The sequence below is a fragment of the Lontra canadensis genome, unplaced genomic scaffold (genome assembly GCF_010015895.1).
Source record: "Lontra canadensis isolate GAN:19392208 unplaced genomic scaffold, GSC_riverotter_1.0 scaffold105, whole genome shotgun sequence".
Lineage (NCBI taxonomy): Eukaryota > Metazoa > Chordata > Mammalia > Carnivora > Mustelidae > Lontra > Lontra canadensis.
In genome coordinates, this window is record NW_022631099.1 from 870,557 (window position 1) to 880,947 (window position 10,391).

The 10,391-nt window shown below is 46.7% G+C and overlaps 1 protein-coding gene across 1 annotated transcript in view; it reads right to left on the minus strand.

Moving 5' to 3' along the window:
• The window catches only part of EYA2 (EYA transcriptional coactivator and phosphatase 2), a 269,733-nt gene extending 268,572 nt beyond the window's left edge, over positions 1-1,161 (minus strand). Inside the window, exon 1 of the mRNA XM_032838579.1 lies at positions 1,061-1,161. The gene's annotated coding sequence lies outside the window, so the exon portion shown is untranslated. The remainder of the gene's footprint in view (positions 1-1,060) is intronic.
• Positions 1,162-10,391: the final 9,230 nt, after the last annotated feature.

Genomic DNA, 10,391 nt, shown 5'->3' on the forward strand with positions numbered 1-10,391 from the left:
ATATATATATATATATATATATATATATATATATAAAATTAAAGATTACGTAGCGTTTCGGGAAAAGAGGGGAGAAAAGAAAATGGTATCCATAAAGATGCAGCCTCAGTCTTTGCAAAAATAACTCAGACCAGAGCAGCAGTCACGCTAACTGCGCTGGGGAGGCGCGGGACCCTCCTAGCCAAAGCGCTTCCCTTGGAGCCCCTGAGAAAGGCGATCGGAGGATTGTGCGATGCGAGTATTTTTTAGAGTATTTTTTACCGGTCAAGCTCTCCTAGGATTCCTGGAGTTCACAGACTATTGGGGGGCAGGAAATGTATTTGAGGAGCTAAGGCCAGCGGGGCCGTTGAACCTCCAGGCTGCAAGGCTAAAAAACAGTTCCTTTTTCCACTTTCTCTCCTTACGGCAAAACCTTAGCCTCCTTCTAAACAGTCTTCGGAGGCAAAGTTTTTTAAGTTTTCAACTCCGGCTTCTGCAAGCACCGGGACGCCAGCGCCGGTACAAAGCCCTGAGAGCCGGCCCCTCGCAGGCCGGGCGCAGCCGGACTTTCGAACAGAAATGCGGGTGGAAGGCGGCGGGGCGGCCGTTCCCGACCCATCCCGGGGGCTCCCCACACAGCGCCCGCAGGCGTGCGCTGGGCTCCCCGCGCCTCTTGCGGCTCGGACCAGGCTGGGGGGACCACCTTGGGTCGCCGACGACCCGGGCCCTTTCATGAAAGGGACTAAACTGCAGCCCACCGCGTCTACACCGCCCGCGCGCCATGCACTTGTCCCGCGCGCGGGAGTGCAAACTTGAGTCGCTGCCCCCCGAGCGCAAAAGGAAACTGAGGCCCGGAGACCGGCTTTCCCCGCACGGGATCGGCCCGCCGTCCCCGCCGCCCTCGCGCCCGCGGTGCCCCGGGGGCCCCGTGCGCCCCGACAACTGCGGAGGCCCGGGCCCGGCGGGTGCGCGAGCGAGGCGCAAGGCGACCGGTCCGCGTCAGCCCGGGCCCGGCGAAGCGCGGCGAAGCGCGGCGAAGCCCGGCGGGCGGCCCGAGGTGGGCGCCGCGGGCGGTACTCACCGCGCGCAGTGGAGAGGGCGCCCCGGCGCGGGCGGGCGCGGGTCCGACGCGGCCGGGCTGACTGCGGCGGGCACCGTGCTGCTCTGCCTCCGCCGCCGCTGCCTCCGCCTCCTGGGCTGCCGCGGCCGCTGCCTGCGCGGGGAGGACCGGCCCCTTCCCCTCCCCGGGCCGGGCCCTCCCTCTGCCCCCGCCCGGTCCCCGCGCCGCTGCGTGGGCGCGTGGGGGCGCCGAGGTGCGGCGCTGGGCTTGGCGGGCGCACACCCCCGGCGAATGGACGCGCGGCGCGGGGCTCCGGCCCTACCGCTGCCGCTGCCGCCGCGCTGCTCTCCGCGCCTGCAGCCCAGCGGAGCGCGCCCGCTCCTGCCGGTCCTGCAGGAGTCTAGGGCGCAGCCTCCTCCCCACCCACCGACAGTCCGCACCCCCTCCCTCCGCAACCCAGGCGCGGCCCCTGAGAACGGCACCTCGACAGTGACTGCGACGTTCATTCATTCATTCATCCACTTATTCATTCATTCAGCCTACGCTGAGCATCTACCGTGTCGGGTACAGTCCCCGCGAGATTCAGCTGGAGCAAGACCGATTTCGTTTGTGCACATGGGGAGATAGACCACAAACAAGTAGAGAAGCAAGGTAATTTCAGAAAGTTAGAATTATTATGGGGCGTGAGACTTATGTGCTGGGGGTGCAGGGAGGGTGATCTTAGACCTTTCCGAGGAGGTGACACTTGAATTATGAGCAAGGCCACTGCTGGTGCTGTTGGGGGGAGGGGGGGTGGGGAGAGGTGCGTTCAGAATCATAAACCTACTTTTCACCCACTTTACAGATAGGGAAATTGACGTCCCAAGAACCTAACCTAACTGGCTTACCCAAAGTCAGTGGCACAGCCGCCCCCCCCCCACACACACACTCGAACTGAGGCACCCCACTTACTCCATCCTCTCCTGGTCACCTTTTTCAATCGTCCCCACGATAAACTGTCTGGAACGGAGTTTAGGCAGCTCTTTTCTCCCTTCTGACCACTTCACTGTGGGGCACCCAGGATGCTTCCGTCCAAAATCAAGAGCAACCACTGCCGTTTGTTAAGCTCAATAAAAACCCGGGTCCTCAGATAAAGTTGAATTTCAACATCAACATTAGCATAAGCATGTCTTATGCAATAGGTGGTAATCTATTAAAAATATATTGTCTCCCTGAAATTCCAATATAACTGAATGTCCTATATTTTCTTTGCTAAACCTGGCAACCCAAGCTTATCCAGTGTGCCCACCCCATCCTTATCTCATAAAATCCCCAAAAGAGACCCAAAGATAGATGCTGTAAGCCTGCCCATATTACAAATGATCAAGTCCAAGTTCCAAGAAGGCAGAGAGTGGCTGAGCCAGGGCTGAAATTCAGGTCCCCCAGATCCCAATGCCCTTGATCTTGAGATATAATATCCAGATTCAACTCCAGTTGTGGGGCTCTAGGAAAGCGAATGAAGCTTAAGCTCCAGGGCCCCTTGCTGGCTGGCCCCGTTTCTAAGGTTCTGACATTTTGTACATTTGACATGAAAAGTGACCTTGCAAACACACTTCTCGGTTCCTGTTAACATACTGACATTCAGTTGCAACCAGTAAAGACCACTGTCTCTTTCTGTTCTGATTCCCCCTGTCCTACTGGATCCTGAGAGGTGGGATGGGAGTGGCCACGGCCATTTCAGAGATCCAGCTGAGGAAGAGCTGAGTTGGGAATTTTGTGATGTTTGTGGTATTTTTCAGCTTCTTAAAATCTGAATTTGTCATGATTGATTTTCTTAAATTCAAAGAGATATTCACTTTTGTACCTAATTTTGGACTTAATTATTTTTCTTCCACAGGGCTCCCACATTACATGTGCTGGAGGCCCAGCTGTACATCCATCCGCCTCTGGTCCAAGCTGGTTCTCTTCTTTCTACTCTCAAAACTTTAGGTAGAAGCAAGTGTATCAGTAAGCGTGGCTTACTTCCATGAGCTGAGTAAGCACCAGACCTGTAGCTCCTGGATGACTTTTCTATTCCTAGAACATGCACATGAACTTGGCCTTGATTTCCTCATCTCTAAAATGGAGACACCAGTATCCATATTATATGATCATGGTGATAATTCACTGAGACCCTTGCTTGTAAACACTCTCTACCATGACTGTAGCTGGTACTAGTGATGCTCAACCATTATTACTGTACACAGATCTTCACTCCCCATAGCATCTCGCAGAATGCCCCAAGTCATTATAAACTGGGTGTCTTCATGCTCTCCGGACATGTTTAATTTTTCTTCGCCCATGAGCCTTCATAGAATGTTATCTAAACAGTAGTGGTGGGTAGAATTTTTTTTTCTTTTTTTTCTAAAGGAATAGAATGGGGTAGACTGGCCTAGAAAATATGAAATGAACTGCATGCAATTAGAGTTTAAGTGTGTGTGTGTGTGTGTGTGTGTGTGTGTGTATCTGTGTGCTGGGTCAGGCCAGACAGGGTTTCTTCCTGCAGATCATGGGAGATATGTCGATGAACACATTAGCTGAGGGTACTCTGTAGAGTACAAAGGGTTAATCTGTGCCCCTCACATCATTTTACTCCGTCACCAGAATTTGGCCCATTATCTCATACATCGCAGCCACGCCCCACAGCACCCTGAGAGATAAACAGGAGGCAGGTGCTTATTAATTTTTTTTTCCTTTTCTTAGGGCAGCGGTTCTCAACCCCCCACTGCACATTAGAATCTCCCAGGGAGCTTTCAAAACTCCCCATGCTGAGGCCCCACCCCAGACCAATTAAACCAGACTCTCTGGGGGGAAGGACTGAGGCATCAGTATTTTTTTTTAAGCTCCCCGGCGATTCCAGTGTTCAGCAGAGGAGGAGAGTCCCCACCTTTGGGAAAATAAGAACTTGACCACTGAGTCACAGCAGATGAAGTAGAACCCCAAATGGGAGTTAAGGCTCCCAATTCTTATTGAAGATCACCCTAAATGCAGCTGCCTATGTACCAGTGCCCTCTTCCTGTCCCTTTTTTCCCCTTGATTTTTTGTCTTATGACGTAGTTGTCCTTGTTTTGTAATGACCAGCAAAATCATCCCAGACAATATCCGAAAATGCTAAACCATAAAGCAGACTCTTTGGAGTGCAGACCACAGGGGAGCCTACCCTGGAGTAAAACAATCCCTCCTCCCCCCACCAGAGTCTTCCAAGTACATGTTCTCAAAAGCCAGAAGACCAGCTTAACTTGGAAAACTACAAACTTCACAAAGTATCCAACATGTATATACATATCCTACAAGCACACATGTGTATTCTCTATGTCCTATCATGCCTTATTTCTGTACACATTCCTTTCCCACCTGCAAAGAAAAAGTACTCCTTTTTTTTTTTTTAATGCATTCATTTAAACCTTGGTTCTTTCCAAAAGGGATTTGAGGTAGCATGCAAAAACATAAATATACGGGAACAGAATAACTAAAAGAGGAAAAGCAGGTGAAGGGGAAACACAGGGAGGAAAAGAAAAGAAAGTCAAGATGTGGGCTAGGAGGTCCTGAGCACTTGTCGAATGGTGGGCTAAGAATTAGATGCTGAGTGTCCTGGCAGTCAAGGCAAAGAGGAAAAGGTGATCAAGTACATCAGTGGCTTTCAAATTTTCTTTTGCTCAAAAACAAACATGCGGAGAAGTTCAGGATGGAAAAAGGAACTGAGGGATCCCAGCCCCAGTCTCACACCTCTCTCCTGTGGGTACTTGTAGACAGTCTTGAAGCAACACCCAATTCTGCGGAGGCAAGATTGAAAACCATGGATTTCAAAGGGCTTCCCTGCGTTCATGAATCCCAATGCCTACAGGATAGAAACAAGCAGTACTACTTGAAGCTATCAGAACTTTGCCTGATACTGGTGCAGGAGAAAAGGTTTCCCATGGGTCCTTACAAAAGAGGCAATAAAGGAATGTCTGGGTGGCTCAGTCGGTGAAGCATCTGCCTTTGGTTCAGGTCATGATCTCTGGGTCCTGGGATCAAGCCTCACATCTGGGTCCCTGCTCAGTGGGGAGTCTACTTCTCTGTCTCCCTCTGCCCCTCCCCAGAGCTCATGCTCTCTCTCGCTCTGTAGTGTTCTCTCAAATAAATAAATAAAATCTTTAAAGAAAAAGAGAGACAATATGTAATGTGGGCAGGATTGGGGGAGCTAGCTTTTGGCAATGTGAAATGAAAAAATTCCCCTTTGGCAAAAAAATAAAATATTACATTCTCCCTAACCCAAGGGCACAAAACAGGCATACTTTGAACATCTCCCTGGTCAGTAGTTTCCCTGTAGACTGCCTCTTTGTATTTAATATCTAAACTTCATAGAAGGCATGACTCTCAAAATGATCAGATGAGTATTTATAAAAAATAACTCCTATTTGTATCCTCAAAACTCTGAGTAGCATTTCTCTCGGAATAACAGGTAGGACAGCAGGACACATAGGGAAAGTAACATTTCAGGTACTATTGCGATGACACTGAATCACATTTTGAGAAGTGCACCAAGGAGCAAAGAAGGGGACCTGCAAACAGACGTGGCTGTGTCACCACGTACACAACCTAAGTAAATTGCGTGGTGATCAGGAAGCCAGCCTTAAGCACTTGACCATCTTAACAAGCTAGATGGATAGTCGGTCCAGACTGTTAAGTGTTCAGTTCCACTTTAGGAAACTGTTTGGGGGATTGGGTTGACACATCATGCATTATAATTCTTCCCACTTCAAATAGGGGGACTATCCACTCTTGGCTGCAATTTCAGGCAGAACTCCAGAATTTCAGGATCACCAGTGCGCCGTGGAAAATGCTCATTCCCACGTGGAGAGGGACATCGAGACCCCCACTTAGGCTGCTCCCTCCGCCTGCACTAACCCTCCCTGAGCCAGGCCAGTGGTTTCATTCCAACCCATTCAGATCTCTGCCCCGTGTCTCTGCCCCAGAGAGCCCCTCCCTGAGCTCCCTGTCCAAAATGGCATCTTTATCCCACTGCCCCCCATTGTTCTCACTCAGCACATTTATCACACTGCTACCCGGTGTTCAGTATTTGCCTGTTTATCTCTATTCACGGTGGTCTCTCCCACTAGAACCTCAGCTCTATGTGAGGAGACACTTGCTGCTTTGCTCATGGCTAGATCCCCAGGGCCTAGAACAGTGCCTGGTGCATGAGTAGGCACCGAGTAAATGATGAATGGATGGCAGATACAAATGATATGGCATGGGTTTGATGCCGTGCACACAAAATGACCAGGGGCTTGTGGCCCTTTCCCATTTCCTTTACCACCCATCCTGAAATAAATGAACAGGAATAAGGGTGCCCATTCTTCTGAGGAGCCAGAACAGAGCTCAAGATAAAATCAAGTTTTTCTTCTCTTCTTCTTTTAGGCTCTCCCTTTCAATTTGTTCTTCAGCAAAGGCCCAGAGGATTCACAAGTGGGGAATGGAGAGTCGCCCAGAGGGATGAAGTCCAAGTTTCCCTTTGGGGACTAGTTAGGAGACCAGAGAGAACGTGCCCAGTGAGAGGAGAATAAGATAGAGCCCTTACCCCCTTGCTCTTAAAACCCAGCAATGGAACAAATGCCTCAATGGTTGCCCAGACCTTTGGTCATGATCAGCTCTCAAACTGATTCTGGCGTGAAGACCACCCACAGAGCTCTAAGCCAGGTCACCTCCTTGCACTTTCCTTCAAACCCCTGCAATTCTTTCCTTTCTTTTTTCCCTAGAGAGGAAAAGCAAATCGAATGACAAGATTTCTGGCTTTTTGATACATGTGGCTTTTCTCCTTGTTTTTGGCCAACTACTGTGTTTGATGGTGAACAGAGCCAACGGGTCTTCGGGACATATCAGGGCAATGAGCTTAGAAATGCTGACCAGGACGCATTAGAGATCTCCACAATCCAACGAGATGTCGTCCTACATTCTTAAAGAATTTGTGGTCTGAATGCAGAGGGATTATCTGAAAAGACTATCGGAGCTCCTCAAGTTCAAAAGTCCATCTAAAGACTTTTGGAGAGTGAATGTCCCAGGCAAGCTGGGACAGACGACCATCCTACCTAAGCAGGATGACTTTGGTATGTCCTGAGGACCAAGAACATGTGACATTTGCTGGGGAGGTGTTTGCAAACTTCCATGAGCGGACTTGGGGGCAGTGAGCAACCCTTCTCATAGGAAGGGTCTCTCCAAACCACGTGGGCTGCTATAAAGGATTCCTGTGCAGAGACTAAGAACACTTTGCCTGGGTATCGGCTGTTCTTACTCTGCTGGAATCTCTAGAACATTCACCAGCGACCTCTTTGCCAGTCTGGTGGAGTCTCAGGACATCTCCCCCGCCCCCACCAAAAAGCGTCTAAATACAGAAAAATACCCGTAATGCACATATGGTGCCAGCACACTGAATACTGATGACAATTAATGACAAATTACCTAGACTCTAACCTCATGTGACTCAGAAAAATCAACCCTAAACCTAAAACCATAAACCTTCTAAAAGATGACATTAGATAAATGTCACCCCAGCCTTGGGCTCGGCAAAGCTTCCCCAGGACACAAAAGGCACAAGTGATGAAAGAAAACATTCATAAGTTGGATTTCATTAAAAATGTAAAACTTTGGGGCACCTGGGTGTCTCGGTTGGTTAAGCATCTGCCTTTGACTTGGGTCATGATCCCAGGCTCCTGGGATCGAGCCCTGCCTCGGGCTCCCTGTTCAGCAGGGAGCCTGCTTGTCCCTCTCCTGCTTCCCCTGCTTGTGCTCTCCCTCTCTCTCTCTGTGTCAAATAAATAAATAAAATCTTTTTAAAAAAGTAACACTTGTGTTTCTTTCCAAAGGCAAACTTGAGAAAAGAAAAGGGAAGCTGCAGAGGACACATCCATCAGACAGATACAAAAATCACATGAGAATGTAGAACAAATATACAAAGATTTTTACAACTCCATAGTGAAAAGATAACTCAATTTTTAAAAAGGGCAAAAAATTTTGAACCAACGTTTCAAAAGGGAAGACAGACGGCTTAGAGACATACTAAGAGATGTTCAATGTCATTAGTTAGAAGAGTAATGCAAACTAAACTGTAACGAAATACCATCACATAGCTATTAGATTGGCTGAAGTTAAAAAGACTGACTATACCAAGTGTTGGCAAGGATATGGAGCAACTAGACTCTCATATCCTGGAACCTGGAAGACAGTCCAGCAGTTTCTCTAAAAGTTGAATATCCCCCTACTATAGGACCCAGCCATTTGACCCCCAAGAGAAAGGGGAACACAAATTGACACAAAGACTCATACATGAAAGTTAACAGCAAGTTAACTTGTAATGGCAAAAAACAGGAATTAGCTTCACTGTCCCTTAGCAGGCAAATAAATAAAGAGACCATGGTATAGCCATACAGTGGATTACTCAGCACTAAAAAGGAATGTATGATATACACACAGTGTGCATCAATTTCAAAATCATTATGTCGAGCAAAAAGCCAAACCCCTTCCCCTCCTGGAAAAGACACGTAATGCATGATTCCATTAACGTAAGGTTCTTAAAAATGGAAATAAGTTTATAGTGACAGAAAGCAAAGCTCTGGTTGCCTGTGGATGAGGTGGAGGGAAGGATGGATTATAGAGGGGCATGAAGAAACTGTTGGAAGTGATGGAAAAGTTCAATGTCTTGATTGTGCTAATGTTATTTCATGTTGTGTATGGATGCCAAAAATGATAACATTTAACACTTTAAATATGCCCACCTTATTATACTTCAATTGAAGCTCGCTAAAAATATGCACGTTGTGATATAGTCGTATGAGTTTCTTTATTAACACAGTTACTAACAAGATCTAGCAGCAGACCTAATAACTTCCCTAATTTTGCAGCAGTGCTGAGTATAAAAGATATTTCGAGATATCTGCAACAGCCATGATGTAAATATGAAATTACCTGCGATTGCTGTTGGTAACAGAGTCACGGGTCCTGCTAATGCCCCTGTGCGTTTGTTGCCACATTCATTTGGAAGTAAATGCTAAGTTTCATTTAGAGGCTGATGAAAATAAAGATACTTTTGGGGCACCTCAATGGAGCTCCTGGTTAAGCATCAAACTCTTGATTTTGGCTCAGGTTGTGATCTCAGGGTCATGAGATCATGGTGGGCTGGCGATCAGAGCAGAGTCTGCTTGGGATTCTCTCTCCCTGCCCTTCTGCCCCTCCTGCTTGTGCTCACTCTCTCTCTCTTTAAAAATAAATAAAGCTCAAAAAAAAAAAGTAAAAAATAAAGATACTTTTCTTCCATCCAAGTTACAGAACTCCCAAATTCTACACACAGACCCCAGGTTAAGAAGTCAAGTTGGAAGCAATCCCAGCTACCTTAGGAACCGGTGGTAATAATCCCTCTGGGAGACGGGAGACAGGCATCTTTAAACCCCAGGAATATTTATAGAAATGTCCTAAATGGGAAAGGAATTTTATCAGAAGCATATTTTAACTGAGGTGCAATTCAGATATAAATGTGAAAAATTTCGACAAGGCCAAAATCATCAGATTAATATTTTTTTGTTAAGAATGAATCTGTTCATATTTTGTAATTTACATATTTTAAGAGACTTATGCTTAAGAGACTTAAACTACTCAAGGAACATGTTGGTCAGACTTGTTGATTGCAATTAAATATAGTTGAATCACTGCTGAAACATTTTTTAGCCATGATTTTAGCAATGAAAAATTAAACAATCTTTTTTCAAGTCTGGCTAAGTTTGTATGCAATCATTGGAACACTTAAGGTAATTTAAGATCTGATGTATAAATGTCATTCGTTAGATTTATAAGAATTGATTAAGTACAAATGTTGGACAGTTCAAGTGCTTGCAAAGAAAACCCAAAATACCAAATTTAAAAATGTAGTTTAAAATGTCAGACATTTAATTAGCTAAGCTCATATGGGACCAGATATTAACCAATGATTTCTTGAAAAACAAGCTGATTTTTGTTACTCTATTCTTAGAAATAAAACAATAGACTTGAAGAGGAAACTTATAAGCCCAAGGGGGAAAACTAGGTTTGGTAAATTGTAATTTTGGTAATTCAAAATTATTTCCTAGAATTTGTGTGTAGTTTATTCTGTCTATAAAAACCACCCAAACTCAGATGTAACAGAATGGATGGTTGAAAACGGAACAAGACACAGGAAATCCAGGATCCTTCTCTCATCCCGTGTTTATTTTTGACCTAAGCATCCCTCCTGTTCCCCATCTGGGCCTCTGCCGTTGAGGAATTAGCCACAAACACAAGAAAATTCTTTTCAGTAACCTAAGGAGAAGAAAGGTCATTTGTTACACTG